This window comes from Scomber japonicus, chromosome 1 (assembly GCF_027409825.1).
Source record: "Scomber japonicus isolate fScoJap1 chromosome 1, fScoJap1.pri, whole genome shotgun sequence".
Classification (NCBI taxonomy): domain Eukaryota; kingdom Metazoa; phylum Chordata; class Actinopteri; order Scombriformes; family Scombridae; genus Scomber; species Scomber japonicus.
The window spans coordinates 41,233,081-41,259,122 of NC_070578.1; the positions used below are offsets into that span (position 1 = coordinate 41,233,081).

At 36.6% G+C, this 26,042-nt stretch overlaps 1 protein-coding gene across 1 annotated transcript in view; it reads left to right on the plus strand.

Annotated features, from left to right (window-relative positions):
* Positions 1-26,042, plus strand: part of LOC128360780 (serine/threonine-protein kinase Nek1-like) — a 116,993-nt gene that overhangs the window by 9,872 nt on the left and 81,079 nt on the right. The window contains exon 2 of the mRNA XM_053321287.1: positions 24,487-24,554. The gene's annotated coding sequence lies outside the window, so the exon portion shown is untranslated. The remainder of the gene's footprint in view (positions 1-24,486; positions 24,555-26,042) is intronic.

A 26,042-nucleotide genomic window follows, 5' to 3' on the forward strand; every position in this document is an offset into this window, starting at 1 on the left:
TCTAGTGCCCGTCAGTCTCTTCAGACCGGCCAGTCTAGAGCTGACACTGAGGAGAAACAGTTTGTCTATATTATTTTGAGGCAGTTATTATTTGGTGCAACAGCATGGCTTTATGATGGTCAAGACTTATTTTATCTGTGGAATTGGCACGTTACACCACTGTTTCAGGTCTTTTGCCAATGTGCTTCATTCTATTTTAAATTGCTGTTGGTCGGCCTGTAAAATGTAAAATTGGAAGTTGCCTGTTTCATTTTTGTTTTCAATTAAATGTGGTTGAAGGTATTTAATATGAAAGCAGTTTTTTCCAAAACATAGTCTTCCTCAATTATGGCTCAGTGTTCAATCAGGAGAGACCAGAGAATGAAGTAAAAAGAATTGTTTATTATACAGATGATATTTATGATAAGGTATTGTTAAAGTCTGGCGCAAAACAACACCAAGAAAACACCTGAGCAGATGTTGTCTTAATTGATGCTCCAGAAATGACTTCAAAGATATGAACATTGAGAAAGATGAGAAATAAAACTAAAGATGTGAGCATACAGAAAAGATGGTCTTCCTGTCTGAACTTTCACTAAGCTTCATTAGTTGAAATGAGTGAGTGCAGCTCTGACAGCATGTTGTTGTGTTTGTGTGAAGGTGTCAGCTGTGAGTCCATGAAGGATGATTCTATGGAACACGGTTTATTATTTAAAGATGGACAATCTGCTGGTGAGTTACACTTTTCTTCAGCATCAGTTCAAAATGAAGCAGGTGAAGGTGAAGATGGTGTTGATTTGGATGTTAAATATGAGTTAAATTCAGACAAACAACCATTTGAACATAAAATGTCTCGAAAAAAAAGAGTTTTGTTGCAGCTAATTTTATAGTTCCAGGGCAGTAGATTTCAAATGTAATCAACAAACTGTGAATCAAAACGCATTAATTAATAAAAGTCTAATTGCTCATTTTGTTTGTAATAATCAGATTTAAAACATAAAAAAACTTAATTTTGTCCTGCTTCCAAAAACAGAAAAATAAACATAAATGGAAGCTAAAAAAATCCAGTACTGTACTACAGTACTACAATCTCAATCCTCTTTTTATGTCAGGGACCTTCAAAATAAATGCACAATAGACCACAGACCTGTTAATGAGATGATTTTCTTTTAAACAATCCCCATAAACAAAAATACATTCCATGGAAGTTGGTGTTATATAAGTGAAATGACGGCAGTATGGTCGTCTCACATCAAGATGGTTCTGGGTTCTAACCCAGATGAATCCACTTCTTCTTTTGCTGGAAACTCACTGCAGATCTCTCAAGAATATTTCATTCTCTTTGAGCATGTTGCAACAACGCTAAAATGGCCCAAAGATGAGTTGTTGCTCCTGTTGCAGTGTGTGCTAAAAGCACAGGAGGTGTATGCAGAATTGTCTCCTGAGAGCAGTTTGGATCATGAGCAGGTTATGACTGGCATTTATGAGCTGAAAAGGAATTTAGTTTGTGGTGCCAACAGCAGAAAATTAAAAACAAAAAGCTAATACACTGACAAAACATATGCATGAAACACAGATAGAAATCTTTCATAGAAGACACAAGAAATGAGTATGAATATGCTCCAACTTTGTTTAATTCTGGTTTATTTAATCATCAGTGGATCCAGTCTAGACAGTTAATGAGTGTAACAACAGTGTTATTAATGCCAGATGTTATGATTACATACTGTTGGAGAAACAGCATAGAATTAAAAATGATACTGCATATTAAATCCTCAGAGTTCATTTTCTGTTTATTTTCATTTTATTTATTTTTTTACAAGTGATCTTTTTTTTCTCTTCCCCAGCCCTTTTCAACTTTCTCTCCAAACTTGGACTGCAAAACTTTTATCCCAACAAGCTCACTCTTCGCTCTCTCTTGGAAATCAACAAAAACAATATTTATAATGAAACTGTTGAATCATTGGAGAAAATACCATGGTGCTTTCTCAGGAAACTCTTTCAAATCAACACAGAATGCAGAAACTGTACACAAGTATCAGATGATGATGATGATGAAAACAGTGATCTGTTTGACTTTGCAGACAACAAGGTTAACCCTCTGGACCTCATAGTTGCACTCTTTCATTGTGCTGACAGCTTCTTGCAACAGGAAATTGCCCTCAAGATGTCAATGTGTCAGTTTTCTGTCCCACTGCTGTTGCCTCATGGCAATAACAGTCAGTCTACTCTGATGCTGTGGGCTCTGAGAGACATCGTCAAAGAGTGGTGTCCACATGATTTATCTGACTCTAGAGGATTTGTTGAAGACAACATTGTTGAAGCAAATATACCATTCTTTACCTTTGTCAGGCTGAAAAACTGTAGTCTCTCCAAGTCACAGGTTTTGAATCATGTTTTCAGTCGTGGTCAACAGGATCACAACATCTTCATACACAGAGGTATGAAAGGAGGAAGTCTTAAAAGAAGAATTTCCAATGGTTTGGTGGAGGTTTGCTGGTACCTTCCCTGTGGCAGAGAAGATCTTGACATATTTCCAGGACCAGTTGCCTTTGCCAATTTGAGAGGAGACATTTGTGAGTCACAGGCACAATTCAATTTTCTTTTTCAAGAGTCAACTGCTACCTTTGTGTTCGTGGACAAAGTTGAAGAAAATGAGCACAAGATTCTGACTTCTCTTCAAGATGTGAAATCCAAACTCTTCTTGGTTGTTAATCGCAAGGAGGACAACTCTAAAGAGGACTTGATGTCCGTTAAGAAAGCACTGGAAGAGTTACAGCTACCAAAAAGCAGAGTGAAAATTAAAAACTCAAGTACAAATGTTGCAGCGCTTACAGAGAAACTTTGTGCTACCATCAACAAATCATTGCCAGATCAATCAGCCACATTCAACATTGTCAATATGGTTGGAAAAGCTGCAGAGCTTGGTCTATCTGTGGATGAAAACAAAAGTGAGAAGAAAGCAGTTGAGGAGATCATGGTGGACATTGCAAGGCAGAGTATACCAGACTACAAGAAACAGCAACTTCCTTTGCAGGGAGAAAACTGGAAAAGATTGTCACAGTTAGAGAAGGAGGAGTGTAGATTGAAATCTGGTGAGTCAGGCCTTGAAGAGTACAAATGCCGGCTATGGGAAGAAAAAAATAAAATTAGGAAGGAGCAAAGCAATCAAAAACTGTCTACAGGAATGAAGAGTTTTATTAAAACTGTTTCCACAAGAGACAAAGAGAAAAGAGATTTTTTTCTTAAGTGGATGAAACTGAAGCTTGATGCACATTCACGGAGCAAACTGACTGATCTGCGCAACAAATTCAAAGAGCAATGTGACAAAAAATACATCACAGACACCAAACTCATTGAAAAGTTAGATAAAGATTTGCTGGATAGCTCGTTAGGAGTAGTGCATTACATGAGAGAGATGGGACTCATCTATGAGTTCTCAATTGATAGTTCAAGTAACACCGCTGACGAAATATCTCGTCTCCCTGGTTTGGCTGCTGAAATGCTGTTGGATGGATTTCCTTTAGAAGTCTTGGATGGAGATGCTTCCAACATCCCAGAGAGATGGGTGACAGATGTGCTGATGGAGCTTCACAAGAAGGTTGGAGAACAGAGCAGACTGTTAGTACTGACTGTGCTGGGTGTTCAAAGTACAGGGAAGTCAACACTCCTCAACACCATGTTTGGGGTGCAGTTTCCTGTCAGCAGCGGCAGATGCACAAGAGGAGCTTATATGCTCTTCCTCAGAGTTGGAGAGGATATGAAACATGAGTTCAATTATGATTTTATAGTTCTCATTGACACAGAGGGTCTAAAGTCTCCACATTTGGCACAACTAGAAGACAGTGATAAGCATGACAATCAGCTGGCAACTTTTGTGATTGGTTTAAGTGATGTCACCATTATTAACATTGCAATGGAGAACTCAACAGAAATGAAAGATGTTCTGCAAATTGCAGCTCATGCTTTCTTGAGAATGAAGGAAATTGGGAAAAGGCCAGTTTGTCATTTTGTGCATCAAAATGTTTCTGGAGTTTCAGCTCATGCAAAGACAGTAACATACAATAGATATCTCTTGGACCAGCTCAATCAAATGACCCAAATTGCTGCTGAAATGGAAAGGAAGCCTTCTATTAAAGCATTCACAGATGTGCTGGACTATGACATGGACAAAAACAACTGGAACATCCCAGGACTCTGGCATGGAACCCCTCCGATGGCATCAGTGAGCACAGGTTACAGTGAAGCTGTAGCAGAGTTAAAGAGAAATCTTTTGGGAACAGAAAACAGAAGTAATGAAGTCTCACAGATCCCAGAGTTTCTAGAATGGATGGGAAGTCTCTGGAAAGCTGTGAAATATGAGAACTTCATCTTTAGTTTCAGAAACACTCTTGTGGCTCAGGCCTACGACAACCTTTGCAAAGAGTTCAGTCAATGGGAATGGCAGTTCAGAAAAGAAATCCTCTCCTGGCAACAAGAAGCAGAGTTGGAAATCCTGAATTCTGACATTGAATCTGATATTCAAGATTGGAGCACACTGGTTGAACCAAAAAAATCAGAGGTGTCAAAAGAAATAACAACTGAAGAAAGAAAAATGAAGGATAAACTTACAAACTACTACAAAAAGAAAGACCAGAAAGTAAATCTGATAGAAAAATACAACACTGACTTTCTCAAAAGTATCAATAGTCTTGCAGAGGAAATCAGACATTCAGCGAACAATAAACTGGATTTTGTCCTTGAGCAAAAAAAAAGTAAAAAACAGGCTCAAGACATTCAGAGAAAATACAGAGGCAGGATTGAAGAGGAAGTCAAGCAACTCCTGAAGGCCTGTAAAGGCTCCACACTGTCTGACGATCAGCTGAAATGTGAGTTTGAAAAGATGTGGACTGAAGCCACTAAAAATGTTTCTGGCCTGAAAGAACGAGATATCGCAGCAAATATTCTCAAACAGTTGAGAAAAAATGTCTCAAACCGGAATGTAAATGAGAACTTCCAAAAGTTTAAAGATCCAAAGGAGTTTGGGAAGGATCCATTTAAAACCAGCCGTGATCATCTGGACTCCTGGTTGAATAAGGCTGGGTCTGTGTTCATGGGATTCGGAGATCTGCCAAACTTTGCTGACAGTGTCATTGAGTCTTGCACCCAGTTTGTGCTCGATAAAGCCAAGGCAAAGACAGATTACCATGACTATTTTACAAGAGATCTTCTTGAAAAAATAGAAGAATCCCTTCAACAAAGTTACAGGTATCACAAAACCAATGCTAAGTTTGAGTTTGACCTGAAACTTCACATTTGTGGCATTGCCTCAAGGGAATTCCTCAAAATGCACCAAAACTACTTGTCAGATAAAGATCCTCGAACTCAGCTACAGAAACACAAGAGTCAGTACTTGACAGATTTCCTTGATTTATACAAACAGAGAGATGATTGTCAACGCAAAGCAAAGGAATTTGTCCAGGTTTGCATCAAACCTGCTGTGGAAGAGTTCATCAATAGATCTTTGGGAATAGAAATTGTGGATGACATTTTGACATGTTCTCATTCAGCAGACTACAGCTCCCGCTCCTTTTTCCAGTACAACATTCAGGAAGAGTTGCTGCAAAAAGATAACTTTGATAGTTTTGTCAAATACATTTCTAAGTATGAAATATATGTTAAGGATTTGATACTTCAGAAAATCCAGCAACAAATGTCAGCGGACAAAACTTTGTGCAAACTGAAGAAGAAGAACCTTCAAGTCATAGTTGATAAAATCACAGCAGCATTACAACAGGCCTCAAAAGGACCAGATGATGTTCAACTGCCAGACAACAAGGAAAGCATCACAGAGCTCATCAGAAACATGAGGAAATATTTGATTAAAGACATCTCAATCTCAGTGGAGGCTGAAAAAACCACCCTGTTTCAAATCCAAAGCACATGTCATCCATTTATCAACAGCCTCAAAATGTCAATAGAAGACTTGAACAAACAGCTTCAGGAGGAATTCTCAAAGTCAGAAAACATCACTGAGACTCTGAACAAACTTCCAATCAAACCACAGGATGAGCTTTTCAAGCGAGTGTTTGGTTGTGGAAAGCAATGTCCATTTTGTGAAGTTCCCTGTGAGGCTGGAGGAAAAGAACACGATAAGCATCATGCAGCTGTGCATCGACCACAAGGTCTTGCTAAATACGACTATGAAGACATGAATTCGCTTCCATATCTGTCCATGGATGAAGTGTCGAGATGGCTAGAATGGCAGCCTCATCCTTACAAAGAGTATCACACTCAGGCCAGCTGACAGTCTTGCCTGGGCCCGGGAATCTTAGATGGGCCCCCCTGCGCCCAGATCTCTCCTTTTCCCTTGCTCTTCCTCTCCTCTGCTCTTCCTCTGCTCTTCCTCTCCTCTCCTCTCCTCTCCTCTCCTCTCCTCTCCTCACGTCTCTCTTTGCAAAAGACAAGTGACAGGCATTGACAATAATGGTTAACATTAACAAACTACACATAAGCTGTTGCCAAATACACTCTTCATATGTATTGGAATTCGGACACTAGCAGGAAACAAATAAATATTTACCTTTGTATTTTAGGCTACTGCTGGTGTGACATGTTTAGATTTGAACTCCAAATGCCATGCGCCAAACTTTCCTTGCGGCAAAATCATCTATGATGTCTTTAAAGTCCAGTTTCTTGGCAAGTTGACGCTCTATGGAGAGCATTGCCAAACCGTTGAGCCTCTCCTGGGACATGTTAGACCGCAAGTAGTTTTTCATTATCTTCATTTTACTGAAGACCCGCTCACCTCCAGCCACAGTCGCAGACAGAGACAGGAAAATACGCAGCAGGACACACAGGTCTCCATAAATGCTCTGTAGTCCCATTGTGTATATGGCATTAAGTAGGTCCAGAGGTCCAAGACCGTCTTCAAAAGTTGCACTATATATTTTCTTTAAGTGCTTAATTTGGTCTTCAAGGGACTCTGTGAGGTCATTCTTATATTTCTCAGAGAGCTTTGAGCATGATGCACTGATGCTGTCCTGTGGCACATCTCTGAATTTCCACAGGACGCAGAACTCGTCACATATCTGCTACATTGATGAGAACCGTACATGTATTCGAGAGATTATGCTGTCCATTGCAACATGAAACACTCTATCTCTGAATAGGGTCTCTGGGCTTTGCTCCTCTGTCCCTTGCTTTTCTGACTCATCAAAGAAATGCTTTCTCTTTCTCTGTCTCATTTCTAACTGGGATTTGATGCCCATGGAAGTGGCAACAGCGGTTGCCTCTGTCAGAAAACTGTCCCATGATGCACACATGCAGGCAATCTCCTCCTCCAGTTCCTTTATATTGACAGCTTGCACATCAGGTGAGATGGTTGAGGACTGGCTGGTAAGGTTTCTATCCTCTATGCATTGTAACACCTTGACCCAAAAAGTGAGGAGCAAAACTTCATTAAAGGACTGAAAGTAGATCTTTAGACCCTGTGCTTCAGATTTGGCTTCACTGGTGAGGTTACCTGTAGTGATAAAGGTGTCTAATGCCTGGATCACACCAGGCAAATGTTTTGCCACTGGGGGCACTGCCTCTATCCGCGCACTCCATCGTGTGTCAGACAAGCTGTGCAGAGAACAACCCAAAACTCTTTGTAAGATTTCCCATCGGTGAGGGCTGCCACTGAATAGTTTGTACAGCTGATTGATGAAGCCAAAGAATATGTCTATTTCTGGGCAGGCCCGGGCTGCATGGACACCAACTGGGTTTAACGTGTGAGATGCACATGGTGAGTATGTGGCCACTTTCCCTGCCATGTTAGCCCCATTATCATAGCACTGACCCCTGCAATCAGCTATATCTATCCCATGTTCACCTAGTGATTGTTCCACCATTGTGGTGATTTCCTCTCCTGTCTTTTTTGAGAAGTCCTTAAATTCAAGGAAACGTTCATTTATTTCCTACCCACCCTCAGGGGAAGTTTGACTGACATACCTCAGCAACAGTACATTTTGCTCCAAGTTTGACACATCTGGGGGTAATGAGCTTAGAGTCTCTTTCCCTGTTGCCGGTGCTCTCTAATGTTTTGTAAATGGTCATTTAGGATACTGTCATACGTTGCCAACAGCTCAATTATGACAAGAAAATTTCTATTGTCTGGCTCATCCAGTGTATTTGTGCTGCCCCTGAATGGCAGATTCCTGAAGGCTAAGTACAGTGTTACATCCAGCAGCTGCTTCAGTAGTGCTTTGCTTTTTTCGATTTCTGTCTCCATCAATTTTTGTTGTTGGCTGTCAATTCCACAAGTCTGTAGGACAGAATGTTATAGATTCTTCCATTTCCAATAACAATGTTTGTGTGCACGGTTTCTTTCATGTTATGGAAATCTCTCATAAAGCTTTCTGTATTTTATATTCATTATTTTCATCCCATCTGTGGAATTTAGTGCACTAGTTGACTTTTTCTCTACTTCAAAAGGAGAACAAGCATGGTAGGCAAAATAAGGCCTTTTGTGAGCAGCTATATACTATCCAGTCCCTATCTATTTTTTCCCTTCCATTGTGGTATGTTGAATATGTCAAATAGTTTGAGAATTCCCTGCCCGCCTCTCTGAGAAAGGCATACCGTTTTGCCATCACACGTACGATGTTCACTCTATCAGAGTCGGTCATTCTAGTTGGCCATAATGCAGGATCACTGAAATTAAGCGTGTGATCAGTCTCTGATCCATCCTGCTCAGACTCTCCGACGGGGCAGCGGGCCCCTCCCGCTCCACTGTGACTCTCTCTCTCTCTGTTCTCTCTCATAGGTAGCCTGATTCTGTCCCTCCCCTCCGGGGCAGCAGGACCCTCCCGCATCACTCTCTCTGTCACCTGACTGCAGCTGGATCTCTCTCCTCTCTGTCTCATCCTCTCTGACGGAGCTACCAAACTCAACTGTTTCTGTCAAAGATAACGTGTTGTGTCAGGCTTTTATACAAGCTAATGGACGTTAACATTAGAGCTGACCTGTTAAACGTTGGCTGCGCTGTTTCTTACCTTGCTCTACATTGACTTCACACTAGTTCCAGCTTCACCGTCACCACCTTTTTGTTAAATATTTGTTAAGAAAATCTCTAAGGCCTCTATTTACTTCTTCTCTTTTCTTTACTTTTCTGAGCACTGGACTTGACCTGATTGGACATTTTGAGCGTATTGAACTTCAAATCAAATGACAACATCAAATTTTGATCAGTGGCCAAACCATTTTTGTGTGTGACATCATTTGATCTGATGAACATGATGATAAATGATGAGTTGAACAAGTTGCAGGGTTGAAAAGCTGGAAGCAGTTATGATCAACTGTTAAACCTTTTTAAAACTAATTATTTTACTGTTTATTATTATTCTGTATTTTTATTTTATTTTACAGATGTTTTGTTTTTCTCTCTCATGCATAATAACTATTCTACATGATGAAGAAAATGTTTTTATCTTCATTTTTTGGTTTGTGTTCATACGGATGTTTTTTTGTTTTATGATGATGTCATACAAAGACCACATGACAAAGGGTCATGATTTAATATATTTTGGGTTTTTATTCTTTTTTTATGATTACAACTGTTTATTTTTGTCTTTTTTCATGATGATGTATGGCTATGTGAACAGTAACCAGTGTGATGATGATGATGATGAAGGCCTACAGTATGTAGTTTAAAGGCCATGTATTGAGATGCGGTTTTATTACGTTTTACTACTTTTTACATTTATATTATTACATTACATATATTATTATTTACATTATAGTTTTATTCTTTAACATTTCTTACTAATCATAAAATGCTACAGTGAAGAAGTGATTCATGTTTTCTTGCAGAGTAAATTAATTGTCATCAGTTCAAATGTGTTCATGTTGATGTAAATTACTTTTTGATTCATGAACAAATACTGAGACATCCTTTCATGTTTTAATGTGGAACTTTTTTCATTATGTGTGACAGATGATGATGATGATGTTGAACAAGTCAAGTTAAACACCACAAAACTGTTTTGTTATATTTTAAAAACATTATTATTGTTTTACTGTATTATTTCACTTTTTAATGAGTACAAAGATTTTATTATATTCATCTTTTAACACAACTAAGTACATAATGACATGTGCCAAAGATAATGATGATGATGATGATGATGATGATGATGAAGGCCTACAGTATAACATTTAAAGGCTATGTAACATTTTTTAACATTTACATTTATTTTACTTTTTACAGTTTTATTCTTTAACATTTTAACTTTTCTCATTATTTTTGACAGGAAACAGTTTTGTTGTATTGTTTCTTTATATTTTTTCATTTTACTTTTTAATGATTACAACTACGTACATGACAAGTTAAATATAATGATGATGATGATGATGATGAAGAACAAAGGCCATGTGAAACAAGTCAAGTTAAACACCACAAAACTGTTTTATTGTCTTTTAAGAACATTATTATTGTTTTACTGTATTATTTCACTTTTTAATGAGTACAAAGATTTTATTATATTCATCTTTTAACACAACTAAGTACATAATGACATGTGCTAAAGATGATGATGATGATGATGATGATGATGATGATGATGAAGGCCTACAGTATAACATTTAAAGGCTATGTAATGACATTTTTTACATTTACATTTATTTTACTTTTTACAGTTTTATTCTTTAACATTTTAACTTTTTTCATTATTTTTGACAGAAAACAGTTTTGTTGTATCATTTCTTTATATTTTTTTCATTTTACTTTTTAATGAGTACAACTACGTACATAATGACACAAGCTACATATAATGATGATTTACAGTTTCATTTCTAATAGGAATATGCTAAACATTTGATCTTTTGATGTGTGTTTGATGAGAGTTAGTGAATAAGAAGTCTTTATGTTTAAATATTGTCTAAACAAGCCAACTGTGGGAATAATGTGGCATCTTCTGGTCTGTTGATCATGTTGAACTTCTGACTTACATGTTTTCACACACAATGAATTAAACAAGATACAAAGAAGTTGAGCTTTGTCAGTGTTTCTTTTTTCTTCTTTACATGTTGTGCATAATGATAAGTGATAGTGATAATATACTGTATGTACAAAGATCATGTGGCTAAATATGTTTCATAATAAATAATAAAGCCATAAAACCACCACATGTAGAAATATAAAATACACCAAACAGATCAGTTCACAAACACTAAGTAGACAGTTTAATTCTACAAATGTATTACTTTAGTTTTATGTTTTTAAAGCCACTGCACTACTGACAACAATGGTGTCAGTAGATCCTTTATTTCCATTGTGCATTGCATTATGGGTCAACAGTGTCAACAGCAGTTATCCATTATTAATCAACACTACAGACTCAGAACATGTTCAGATTTAAATTGTGTAAAATGAAGACACAATGTTAGAAAGTATGATTCACAGAGTGGTATACAGGTATTTAGAGGGTTATTATTACATGCTGGAATATCTCTCTATTTTTCAGTTTTTGAGATATCTGTCACTGGGATTTCTGCAACAACTCCATTACAGTAGAGATGAAATAAAAAACAATATTTAAAAGACTTGAACAGTTTCATGTCTTTCTAAAAATGACGTTCCAACATATTCTGAAACTTTCAACTTAACAAATTTGACATTTTTTGCAGCATTTTCTCTGGATTGTTCACAGTAACAGTCACACTTTCTAGAAATACCTACTGCTGTTTTTAATGCCAAGACCTCCACAAATTAAATCCCATTAATCTTCATTGAATTGGGCTAGCAGCAGAAATACTACAGAAACATTTAAAAGGTTTTGGGTGGACTAGTCCTTCAACAAACTCAGCCAGTGGACATCAGTAGATGCTCTGATAATTTGTCACTTACGTATATTATTGAACTATGCAGAAGATTAAAGGCTTTCTGTTGCATGAATAAATACTTCAGCACCACGTCACCATTTAAAAAGCACACAGTGAACACAACAAAGTCATAGTGATACAATGCTGAGCAGTACAGCCTTCTATCACATGAGGGCACAAGTGTCAAACCTACAGTTCAGCTTTTCAAATGGGAAATTAAGAGGTCATATTCAGAGAGTGTCTGTAATCAGCACAGTGAGACAGCACAGTCTATCTAATCTACATATATAAATAACTGTGTTAGATGTAACAAGATGAGAATATATTTAAAAATCTGTATGTTAAAGTAAAAGTGTTTGTCCTGTCAGTCCCTTATTATTGTTAAACATCATAACTGATATTCAGCAGTTTACCTGACTCCTGACTCTCTGTTAGTCTCTATCACTTATTGACTCATGTTTCAATTTAAGTTTGAGTCTCTCTCATTGTGCTTTTAGATGTAAGAAAATTCCTGTTTTATATTCTGACATTTGTTGTTTGAGACTCTCTCTGTTTGTCCAACATATTCTAACAACACTTGTATTGAGACAAGCTCAGTATCAACTGAATAGCTACACAAATATCTCACATGTAAACCCGTTAAGGTGGATGATAAAACACTACTTCAATTTTTAATTTTACCATTTTGTATGTTATCTATCTAACATCTATATTTGAAAAACTGAAATATATGCATTTTCAAAAGCTTTTCAAATATAAACCAAAAATAAATAGATGAATTAAATTAAATTGTCCACCTTTCAGTTCTTTTTGTTATCCAGGTAGTATCACATTCAGTTTATCTTCCTCCTTTATTTATTCCTCAGTTGCTAATTGTTGTTTTATTTCTTTGCAAGTATAGTTCAGTTCAGTCAAGTCATTAAGTTTCCTTTTATTCAGTCGACTATGTAGTTTCAGTTCAGTTATTGTTATTTTATTTTGCTTAAACTTATCTGACATCCAAGTGAAGATCCAGAACATCCAAGTACAGCAGCGTCCTGGCTCAGACTCTCCCACACGGACAGCAGGGGTCGCTGTTTTACCTCCAGCTCTCTGAAGATCCAGAACAATACCTCAGTTAATGGCAAGTTATTTATTTATTATAGTATGCTGATTCATATCAATATCTTATGGTTATTTCTAACTTTTTCTGAGCTCATTGCTGGCTTCAATGTTACAAACAGAACATAAAAAACATGCCCATAAATAAAATAAAATAAAATTCACGAGGCAATAATGTCTGCCAGCAATAGTATCTCACATCTCATATTACTCATAATACACACATGTTTACAGTGCCTCTGTTTTAGTTTTACACCCACAATCATGAAGTGAGCATTAGCTAACATCAGTATCTTAATTTATTACTGAAAAGAAAAACACACTCACCGGAGGATTTGTCATCAAAAACACATCTAATAGCGATCCTCCTTCATCCTCTGGCAAACAACAACATCCTAAAACAAGGTAGGTCTCTTCTCGACAACTTTAACATCGAAGTTCAACAATTATAACAAGTTTGTCCTTTTTCTCTTGCTCGTTATATTTCACACTACCTCCTTCTCTCTCTCTACAGGTGTTTACCGCCACCCGCTGGACGTTTAGTGAAACTGCAACAATAACATTAACACTGAATTGGACTGAATATCTGTTAAATTTAAGTAAATTAAAGTTACATATGAATCTGTATATATATAGGAAATAAATGAAGATTAAAACTATAACTGCAAGTTTCTTATGTCTACTTATACTGAAACTGTGTATTTACTGCTAGAACTCCCAGGCCACTAGAGGCATAGTTCTATTTATCGTTTATCAGCCTCAGCCAATAGCAGGCAGGAAGTGATGTAACGAGAAGTTGCTTGGTAGTGTCATGGCAACGGAAAAATGCTCCGTCTGTATATGAAGTTATTAAGTTAGTTATATTTGTTACTAGCCCTTTGAGTGGAAATATAAGTAAATGAACATGTTATAGATAATTATTAGAATGTATACTGTTAATTATTGTGACGTTTCGCAACATTTTTGAGTAACTTTGTTGGTATGTATGACCGTTGATGCAGTATAACGGTAGATTTCAGCCTTCAAGCAACCGTTATATTGATGCAGTATAACGGTAGATTTCAGCCTTCAAGCAACCGTTATATTGATGCAGTATAACGGTAGATTTCAGCCTTCAAGCAACCGTTGTATTGATGCAGTATAACGGTAGATTTCAGCCTTCAAGAGACCGTTGAATTGACCGTTGATGTAATATACTGTGTTGTTTAGTTTGAGTTCAATGACTAACGTGTTACTTACCTCATTACTTACCTGATTAGTTCTGTCATATTCAGTATCATAATTTGAATCACCTGTGAATACTTACATGTAGATCTACAGATAGAGATTAGATTGGTCCTCCTAGCCATGATAAGCTAACTTGTATATATGACAAGCTATTCTGAATTGTGTATTAATGAATGAGCCATGATAAGCTAACTTTCATATATGACAAGCTATTCTATATTGTTTATTAATGAATGTCTTTCTGTATTTTTATATGTCCATTTCAGTTTCACACTTTCTTGTAATAAATCCTAACCTACTACAACACCTGCCTGTTCCTTGGAGGATATGATGCAAGGGAGAGTTTAGCTGGCTGTGAATCTCAATACACGACAAGAGTCACATTGGGTGCAACAGTACACTAATGTAAACAACTATAAACAAATGGACTCAAACAATAGCTTAGTTTGTTCAATGTATGGGAGTTACAATATTATAACCTTCTATGTACTTTTCTACCCATCAAAACTAATCACACTGGGCTTCATTTAACAGGAAATATCATATGTATTCATATACGTGGCACAGAAGTCAAGGTGGATGGAGCATTCAGGTCTTTTATTCTGCAGTGAGACAAACAACCAGTCAGGTCAGGAACATGATAGATGGATCAGCAGCATGAATATCCTATTCTGCTGTAGATTACTGTGTTAGCGTGAAGAATTTAACATTGTAGTCTTTATTGTGTCATTGTATAATGATATAATCTTAATAAAATAAACTTATACATTTTTTGAAATAGATTAAAGTCAACATGTACAATATTTACAATATCAGTAACATTTATATCTACAGTTAAACCAAAACTATAATAGAACAGATAATAATTTAATGTAATAATGTAATTTAATCCTATGCTCTAGTTTTTTATATTACAAGGTAAAATATATATCTCTGTATTTAGGGTCCTCTGCTGCCACCGTCTGGAATCTAACAATAACAGCAGGAAGGCTAGTTTAATATCAACCTTTACCTATTAAATGGCTGATATATCTACACTATGATTAACATATTTGACTGTGCACTCATATATATGAATAAATAAGCAATATTTTCCTGAATGTTATTTTACTGTTTATAAAGTAGCCTACATGTAACCTACATCTAACCCTTATTTTTTTAATTAAGTCTACAACACAATGTCACTCTTACAATAATAAAATGTATGATCAGTCAAGAAATGGTCAAAACCTAACCAGCTTGGCAGAAGTAATTACATAAAATGAATGAAAAACAACAGGTATCCATCCTACCATCCTAAATGAGACTTACAGCTGCTGACTGTCATGAAATCAAACCAGGACATGTGATCCCGCCTTAGAAGGATCCTCCTCGCTCAGATAAACTGAACATTGATCCTATCAGTTAACAACTCACAGGTACAGAAAGGGAACAGACATTTGCAGCGGCAGAAATAAGAAAAGAGAAGTGCAATATTATGTTACCATGTTGTGATAAAGAAAGAGAAATTTAGAGCTGATGGACATCAACAAAGAAGATTAATCACAGCTGTGTGAGAGAAAACTGAAGCTGCAGAGAAGAAAACCAGACTGATCAGGAACAAGAACATGTAAGTAACTTTCAGAAGCTGCTTAATTAAAAAAGAGTGTAAAATGTATAAAGCCTTATGTAGACCAGCCTTGTTCTTCAGTACAATTATAGAATACTTACTTGTTGCTGTATTATTGAACTTCTGATATTTTAACATGTATTGCCTTCTATATTAATTAAAATAAGCATAATGCGAAAAATGTATATAACTGAAAATCACCATGAGATGTAAGAGCTGCTTTCTGTATGTCTGTAAGTATTAAATAAGTTATAAATATAACAGCAGTGACACAGAGGAAAACATGGAAAATGTCCTCTAACTCGTTCGTCACACATTCAGGTCTTCAAAGATTGTTTTAGGAATATTTGGTTTATGGTTTGGACGAAAAACCCTTCAACTTCTCAACATGACACCTGCTGAGTTGGTGTCTGATTCCACTTCTTCTATTTTAATTGTAATCCTTTAAATCATAACTATTGTTCAATGATTTAACATTATCTTGAGTTTGTTTTACGTTAATAACAATAATAATGATAATGATAATAATAATAATGTATTTTATTTAAAGGCGTCTTTCAAAGCACTCAAGGTCACCTTACAAAGTACATATAACACAGCAACAGTACATCAAACAATATCAATCAGGTGACATTTAGTGCAAAGATGTGTTAAGACACAGCAAGTACAAAGATTTGGCATTCATGATCAAACTTGTCATCTTAACTTTAACATCAACTTAAGTTGGGAAAAAAATTATAATTGATTTTCTAAATGTCAACAACACTTGAATCCTCAAAAAGACCTGGTTGGAAGAGCTGGAATATTTTTACATGACAAACTAAACTGTTGAGTATAAAACATAAAACCAGATTTGTCACAACAAGCGTCTAAAACACTGTTGTCTCTCTTTGCGTTCCAGTGTGTGGTTAGTGATTTTCAACATGTAAAGTCATTCTTATCAATCAATAACTACAAGGAAGTGAAGAAGAAATGGTTCAGTGATGTCTGATAAACAAACAGTGATCTGGCAATTATTAATCATGACTGATTGTGAAATTTGGCATGTATTTACATATATTTTTGTGTGCTGTCCTCTTGTGCTCTCTCTCTCTCTGTCTCTTTCTTATGAAATAGTCAGTAGATGTATGTGTGGATGTGTAATACCCCATACAGAAGTGCAACAAAAGCAAGGAAAAGGTGTGGTGAAAGGCAGAGAACCAGTGATAAAGTTAGACAGAAGAGAATGGGGATGAATGATCTAAATGCATCCTGGATAGACAGGTGCCAGTTGCACTAATATAATCTCCACATTCCTGTAACTGAAGGAAAAACAAAGAGAAAACATATAAACAGCAGCTCAGGGCAAGACATAAGTCTAAGAGCCATGACAAAGCCAAAGGGCCGTCACTGCATACTAGAGCTGTGTGATGCAGCTTCAGTCAACTTTGTAGTTCTTAATACAAATATTATTTCTGATATTTAGTATCAAAATATGACAATTCTACAAAATAATTAAATTAATGTTGATCTAATGCAATAAACTGATGTTGGCAGTTTTCCCTGCTGAATGTTGAACAGCAAGCTTGCTGTTCCTCTCGTTCTCTCTCATCTTTCTCAGTTTGAACTCACCAGTCAAACTGAGTGTTTAACTGGTGACTTATTCAAACGGTTAAGGTGCAGGACAAGATGTGTTGATGTGTGTAAGTCAAGAAGGAGACATCAGCAGGAAATCAGATTCTCTGGCTCTTGTATTGTGTAGCAGACAGACCATAGAGTAGTAACCATAGATTTGAAGACAGATTTGTGAGTGTACAATAGGTTTTTAGAGTTTTTTTGCCATCTCATATAACCCTTGAGATACCTCTATTGATGTTTTTAATGATGACAAATAAGGCAACATTTATTTTTCTGCTGTTTTAATTTTTTTCTAGTATAGATAAAGACAAGTCCAGTCATTTAAATCCAAATTTGCTTTACTTCCTAAAGGATAATAATTTTCCTTAACAATATTATATCTGGTGTAAATTCATTTCATAACCAGTTTAGCAGAAGTTTTCTGCTTCAGTAAAGAAAATGATTAAGCCATTACCACATAATGAATGTTTCCATCCAGTGTTACTGACATTGACAACTTTGCTGTTTTTGTCATTTCTAAAGCCCAATTTCCACCGGGTCCGTCAGCGGCGCCGGAACTGATAGGTACCACTATAATCAATGAGAGTGTCTCCACCGGCAGCGTCTGATGCAAGGGAGAGTTTAGCTGGCTGTGAATCTCAATACACGACAAGAGTCACATTGGGGGCAACAGTACACTAATGTAAACAACTATAAACAAATGGACTCAAACAATAGCTTAGTTTGTTAAATGTATGGGAGTTACAATATTATAACCTTCTATGTACTTTTCTACCCATCAAAACTAATCACACTGGGCTTCATTTAACAGGAAATATAAATATGTATTCATATACGTGGCACAGAAGTCAAGGTGGATGGAGCATTCTGCAGTGAGACGAACAACCTGTGTCATTGTATAATGATATAATCTTAATAAAATAAATTTCAATTTTTTTTTAAAATAAATTAAAATCAGCATGTACAATATTTACAATATCAGTAACATTAATATCTACAGTTAAACCAAAACTAGAATGGACTCTTACAATAGAACAGATAATAATTTAATGTAATAATGTAATTTAATCCCATGCTCTAGTTTTGTTTATTACAAGGTAAAATATATCTTATATATCTATATATATTATTTAGGGTCCTCTGCTGCCACTGTCTGGAATCTAACAGTAACAGCAAGAAGGTTTATCCCAGTTAAAATCAACCTTTACATATTAAATGGCTGATATATCTACACTATGATTAACATCTTTGACCATGCACTCATATATATGAATAATTAAGCAATATTTTCCTGAATGTTATTTTATTGTTTATAAAGTAGCCTACATGTCACTGGACTTATTTTTTAAATTAAGTCTACCTGACATAATGTCACTCTTACAATAATAAAATGTATTATCAGTCAAGAAATGGTCAAAACCTAACCAGCTTGGCAGAAGTAATTACATAAAATGAATGAAAAACAACAGAGTGTCCATCCTGCCATCCTAAATGAGACTTATGGCTGCTGACTTTAAATCAAAACAGGACATTTGATCCCGCCCTAAAAGGATCCTCCTCTCTCAGATGAACTGAACATTGATCCTATCAGTTAACAACTCACACATACAGAAAGGGAACAGACATTTGCAGTGGCAGAAATAAGAAGAGAGAAGTGCAATATTATGTTATTATGTTGTGATAAAGAAAGAGAAATTTAGAGTTGATGGACAGCAACAAAGAAGATTAATCAGCTGTGTGAGAGAAAACTGAAGCTGCAGAGAAGAAAACCAAACTGATCAGCAACAAGAACATGTAAGTAACTTTCAGAAGTTGCTTGATTCAGACAGTAAAATGTATAATTACTAAATATTCAAAAGCATGTTTTTGTCAGATTTTTGAGACCAGCCTTATTCTTCAGTCCAGCTGTCAGTACAATTATAGAATACTTACTTGTTGCTGTATTATTGAACTTCAGATATTTTAACATGCATTGCCTTCTATATTAATTAAAACAAGTATAATGCGAAAAATGTATATAACTGAAAATCATCATGAGATGTAGTAAGAGCTGCTTTTCTGTATGTCTGTAAGTATTAAATAAGTTATAAATATAACAGAAAAAATAATAAAAAAATAATAATAAGAAATAATCAAAGTGCAAAGAGACATAACTTTAGTGACACTGAAAACAGACATTTCAGTTAAAAATAATACAATAGAAGAAATAAATATGAAATAAAGTCCTGGGGTAAAAAAGAAAAAAGTGCAGATTTAAGCAAATGAAGGCAAGGCAGTTTTATTTATATTGTGCATTTTATACACAATAGCAATTCAATGTGCTGTTTAATGTCCATTCAGAAGACCGTTACAGTAGTCGAGTCTACTTGAGATGAAAGCATGAATCAACTTCTCCTGGTCTGTTTGAGACATAAAACCCTTCACTCTGGATATGTTCTTAAGCTGATAGAAGGCTGTTTTGGTGATTGATTTGATGTGACTGCTGAAAGTCAAATCTGAGTCTATCAGCACGCCAAGCTTTCAGACTTGGTCCCAGGTTTCCAACCTGTTCAACAGTATACTGTGATCCACAGTGTCAAACGCAGCACTGAGATCCAACAGGACCAGAACTGACACCTTGCCTGAGTCAGTGTTCAACCGTATGTCATTTAACACTCTAATAAGAGCTGTTTCTGTACTGTGGTTAGGTCGGAAGCCTGATTGAAATTTGTCAAAAAGGCCACTGGAGTAAAAACCACTTTCTCAACGATCTTGGCTATAAAAGGAAGATTTGAGATAGGTCTGTAGTTGGTTAACATGGAAGCATCCAGCGTTCTCTTTTTTTAGAGTGGCTTAATAGCAGCTACTTTTAGGAGTTTAGGAAACGGGCCTGATTGAAGTGAGCTAATAGGTGCAGATTTTCCAGTTAAATTCATCCAGGAGTTCACCAACTGACTCTGCATTCACAGTTGGTGACATAGATATAGGCTCCATAAACTTTGCACTGGTATTCTCATTTATGTACCTTCTCCTAACAGACACAGAGGTTAACAGCAATTTTGGAGAAAACTTAACTTTAGTGTGATTATCACATTTATGCAGCACTTGAACTTCTTGAACTCACAGTCAGCAGCCCCTAACTTTGTATATGGTTCCTGAGCCCTACCAGTAAGGACAAACTGCAGCATGTGAATGTCAGTGAGGTCAATAGTGTAAAGTTTGCATGCGTGATGTGTGTGGGTGTTATAGGGTGGATAAAATAAGTGGAAGAACACCAAAGATGAACTAAAGCTCATCAGCAGGGAGGATGCATGCAGAGAGAGATTATGAGCAACAAGGTCCAGGTATCACCAGAAGCTCTGATTACTGCATCATCCACCAGTTCATATACAGAGTGCTGGCTATCAGCAGATGTCGTCACATTGACATAGAATCTGGCTCCATATATTCAGATATGTGAATGATCACAAAGTAAAAAGAGCCATTAATATATTGTTTCCTTCACTTTCTGTTGAAGGAAAAACAACTGAGAACTGAACAGCAGCAACAAGAAATGAAATTACAGAGAACTGTGTTATTTTTGTTAATGAAGATAGAAAATATTGTTTAACTTATATTTCCACTCTGCTGTAGGTTGCAAAGCACTTGCTCTCATTACTCATTGAGAAGAAGACATTCTGTACACAACAGATGAAGAGTTTTTAGGCATAATTTTAGTTACAAGTTATAACTGACATATAAATACTTTGGCATCAAACTTTTTTTATGAATACATGTCTGCATAGAGTGGGTTAGTGTTATTTTCTGTTGAGATTCACTTGATGAATTAAATTAAATTGACTAATCTGAATTATAAAAAGTTTTTTCTTTTAAATGATTGATTAAAATGGGTTCACTGGAGTTTTATCTGTGTTTTCCACTTTACACAACTGAGTCTTACAGTTTATATTATCTTAATGAATAAAGACCATCTTTCTGTAGACAGAAGAAAAGTGAATGTGAAAGCATGAGTCGATCACGTAACAGGAAGTTAACATTTTCATCTGTGTACGGGGGGAGTCTAAACTGGGGTTGGTGGCCGTGATGAACTGGGGCTTGACACTCTGCAGAGGAGTTGAGAGGAACAAAAAAGAAGTTGTGGTCACAGAGCAGACAGTTGCAGGCTAAGAAATGACACATGTGCAACCTTCCACTTTACCTCAGCCTCTGTTTACGTGCAGTTGTGAACGTTCAGAAACCCACCAGCACATTTCTGAGAAAGCAGGTGGGAAAGTTTCAGCTCCTGTGTCAACTGAAACTGAAGAATGAACGTGAGAGTGTTGTAACACACTATAGATGTACGACATACGACAACTATCAACAGTTAAAGATTTGGTGTATTTGAATTAAATTGTGTTGCACAGTTGCTGCCACAGAGTGTTCCCTCAGCAGAGAGCAGAGACAGACAGAGTTCAATAAAGTCACACAAGTCCTGTGTGTTGCTGCGGCCTGACACTCAGGCACACGATTCTACTCAATACATAAACTTAAAGTACAAAAAAAAACTTAAAGCATGCCCAGAGGAAAAGAAAGTCAGAGAAGAGAACTCAACAGTGTCTAATTTATTTCTTCTAAACAAATATGAGCTCAATATGAAACCAACGTGAGACTGTGGCTCATTTCTCCTGTTTCTCATTTGTTTCTCCTGAGCCGTAAGATGCACAAAATCTCAATTTGGACTGCTTGTAAGTTTCACAGGAGATCTAATCAAGTTCTCAATTAAGTCTCAGATTTTCTCAACTTTTGTGTCTCTTTTTGAGCTCAGGCACAGACTTCAGAGATGTCTCTTTATGAAGGGTGGGGACTGGTAGAAACAGACTTGTTTCAACACTAAACCACCACCATTTGTTAAACCTCTATTGACTAACAGCCTTTAAGCACCCAGATAACTTCTTCATAGTCAATAAACACGTTTGCTAAAGTGCAAAGCTGTACATAAATATGATGATGAAAAAGATCCACAAGGAAATATATCTCAACACAAAAAATGACCTGTAAATATAGATTAGTAACTGAGACATCCTGTTCTACTCATTGTTTAGTAGTGCTCTTTTTTAATCAATGGACGATAAGTCATTTGGAAAATTTAGCTGTATGGTCTTTACTTGAAATTTTAAAAAGTAAAAAGCTGTCCATGTCATGGCACATCCATAGAGCTTAAAGTCTGTCTTTGTATTTTACTGGTGAAAAGTACACACCAGTGTATAAGATGCAGCAGACTTTTAAATGAAAAAAAAAACACCTTTAAGTGTCTTATACACTGTAGATTCTAAATAAAATAGGTTAAAAAAAAATAGGCTATTCTAGCATATTATTTATGTCTTTCTATTTTTCTGTACTTTGTTTTTATTATGGGGGGGGGGGGGGAGGGGGGTAATTGTATGTATTAATGTTTCTCAAATTACATGTTTTTCTGTTTCATGTAAAGCACATTGAGTTGCCATTGTGTATGAAATGCGCTATATGAATAAAACTGGAGCTTGGCATAGCGCAGAAAGAGCTCAGCAATGCTAAGCCTGCTAAAAACAAAGTAGCGCCATGCTATTGTCTTGATGGCTGCAGCAACTTTAGTGTTTGCATTTTTCAGAGAGATGTTCTAGGTCTTGTTCCCCTGTCATTGTCCACAACGCTTCAGTGCTGACACTTTAAATGAGCAAACAGATAAAGCTATAAAAGGAATACCTCACATTGCATCCAGCTAGCCAACTCCATTTATCATCACAGCAGCGGGAGAAGCTCCGGGTCTCAGCTCGTCCTCCATCACCTGCTGCTGCTGAAGCCGGTCCAGTTTAAACTGCTTTATCCTCTTATTGTCTTCTAGTTAAAGTCTTGTGAAATTATGTTTTTGTATAGAAATGACCAAATAATCTTTCATTTCCGCGGCTCCACTTTATCGTCATCTCCTGAAACTACAGCTGACGGGGAGACATTAGACTAAAAGACTTAAAACATCAACAATTCTCCCCCGATATAGTTTGCAGCCTTGTCCTCTCTCTGGGGCTCGTGTGCTCCCCCCTCCTCCTCCCTTCCACTGCTGCGGGCGGTCCCCTGCTCCTCTCCAGCTACATCCACCTGCACGGCCTGCACCTTCTCCGCTCCCTTCAGTGTGTGATAGTGAGCTTCCTAATTAATTAATCAGCCACCAGAATCCCATCATGTCTCAACCCAAACATGAAGCCTCACTTCTAACAGCTGCATTTATTTATTATTTTGTGCGTGTTTCTGGCTAAGTTTTTGCTGAGCTGAAGTCCGAGCTCTAATAGTCACAGTTTGCCTCCGTGGTTTACAGAGAAAGTGTAGTCGTACATCACAGAGTCCACCTCTGCTCTGAGACCAGCATTATACCGTGTTAGTGTAATGTTTCATGTTATAATGTGATTAGATGTTTCTGTAGGTTAGGAGCAGCAGCTTGGTAGGTCAGCATTACTTGCAGGCGAGAGCTTCTCACAGGATCGTGAAGTATCTTGTTGATTCAGAAAAAAATACTCAGAAAAACAGAACTTAAAAAAATGTACACCTGCTCCTCCTACCTCAGACTGTCAGTGTAGAGACCTGAGGTCAACCTGCTACTCTCCTCATCTCCTACTGCTGACTGTGAGACCTCAGCAGGTAGAAGCTGATAGTTCACTAACTAGAACAACAAGGTTAATGATCCACACGCTGACGTTATGAAAAGAAGATAGAAATTCATCATCCAGCCTTATTCTTCAGTCCAGCTGTCAGTACAATTATAGAATACTTACTTGTTGCTGTATTATTGAACTTCAGACATTTTGACATGTTTTGCTGTTTGCTTCTATATTAATTAAAACAAATATAAAGATGAGATAAAATACATGTAAAGAATAAAATATAAATAACTGAAATGTATTCTGAAATGTAGTAAAAGCTGATTTTTTGTTTGTCTAAGTATTGTAAATGAGGTCTTCTATTTTGGATTTGCAATGTGGTGTAAGGTGTTTAAAGTTTAGTTCAGAGTTGTATATAAATGTGTCTTGTTAATGATAGAATATGTGCAGTTTTGGCAGATTAATAGCATTTTTTAACTAAACTGGTACTATCTAACAGAACAGATGATATTGTGTCTGTAGGTTTTGGTGTGCAGGAGAATGAAGAGAAAAGAGGACAACAATGGACCCAGATAGACGAGAGTCTACAGGTACACTCACACTCACATTATGCTCTCTCTCTCTCTCTCTCTCTCTCTCTCTCTCTCTCTCTCTCTCACTCTCTCACACACACTTGAGGAAGTCAGACAGTTCTCCATATGCAGGAGGATAGTACACATGGTGATTCCACTGTATTATTTAACATTTCAGTCAACTTCCTGCCTCAGAGCAGTTGTTAGCATTCAATTTATTTTTTAAATATATTGTAGGAGCCAGGTATGAATTTGAGTATGGTGCTCCTCCCAAACAGCAGGGGGTGCATGGTTATGCTGGCAGCGCACTGATTTATTTTTAAAGGGTAATGCCAATCACCACAGGTGCGCTGATGGTGAGGCATAAAGTCTTTTGACTGCGTTCAGGTCGCAACTATTTTCTGTTGTTTTGGTTTATTATTTTATTTTTGTATTAAGAGCAAACAAACGAAAATTAAGCGTTGTGTTTAAACGACGAATAAATAATTTTATCAACAACTTAAGTAGTCTGCGTATTGAGTGCACGTCGGAACATCTAACCATTAGCCAGAGGTGGAAGGTAACGAATTACATTTACTCACGTTACTGTAATTGAGTAGTTTTTTTGTGTACTTGTACTTTTTAAAGTAGTTTTAAAAATCTGTACTTTTACTTTTACTTAAGTATGTTTTGTGTGAAGTATTGTACTTCGCTACATTTTAAATCACATCCGTTACTGAGTAAAAAATGTTGGCCGAATGTTTTTTAAAGCAAAGAGTATCGTACAGAATCATTAACCAGCATGATACAATAACTTAACATTCATGCAGCCTGTTACACCTGGCAGCTAGCTCTCATAGCGACATATAAACTCTAACACAACACAACAAACTCTAAAAGAAATGTCCATTAGACGTTGTGCTGTCATCTGTCTCACTCTCCGTGTAGGACGAGGCATTGCGCATGATGCGTTCACGTGAAAAGGACAGCGTCGGAAATGAGAGAATTGAGCGAAAGCTGCACAGGGGCACAGCCTTTTAAACATGGGTACTTAAAAGTTTGGTCTTCTTTGGATAATGTAAAGAAAAGTTATTGCTCTTGTGACTTTGACCCATAGTGATTCATAGATATGCAGTATGACTGTTGGTTTACAACGGGGTGATTGTAGGACTAGGATCAGAGCTTTAGAGGGGCTCAGCTCCTAATGAGAATTTGACATTCAATGCCCTGCACATGTTTTAAAAACCCCCAATAATCATTCAGTGTTTCCCACACAATATTTAGAGACTATGGAGGGTTCATCATTTATTTTTAGGGGTGCTGAGATCAACTTTAGGGGTGTTAGAAAATCCAACAAAAAAAATCTAAAATCGCTCCGGGTTTACAGAATCCACAATTATGCCATCTTCAATTTAATGGTTGTGTTATTTGAAAATGTTTTATGGGATGGTCTTCACTAAAATGACACATATCTCCATAAATGTTTTAAATGTGTGTGTCGACATATTTTGTCATTGAAGCTGAATT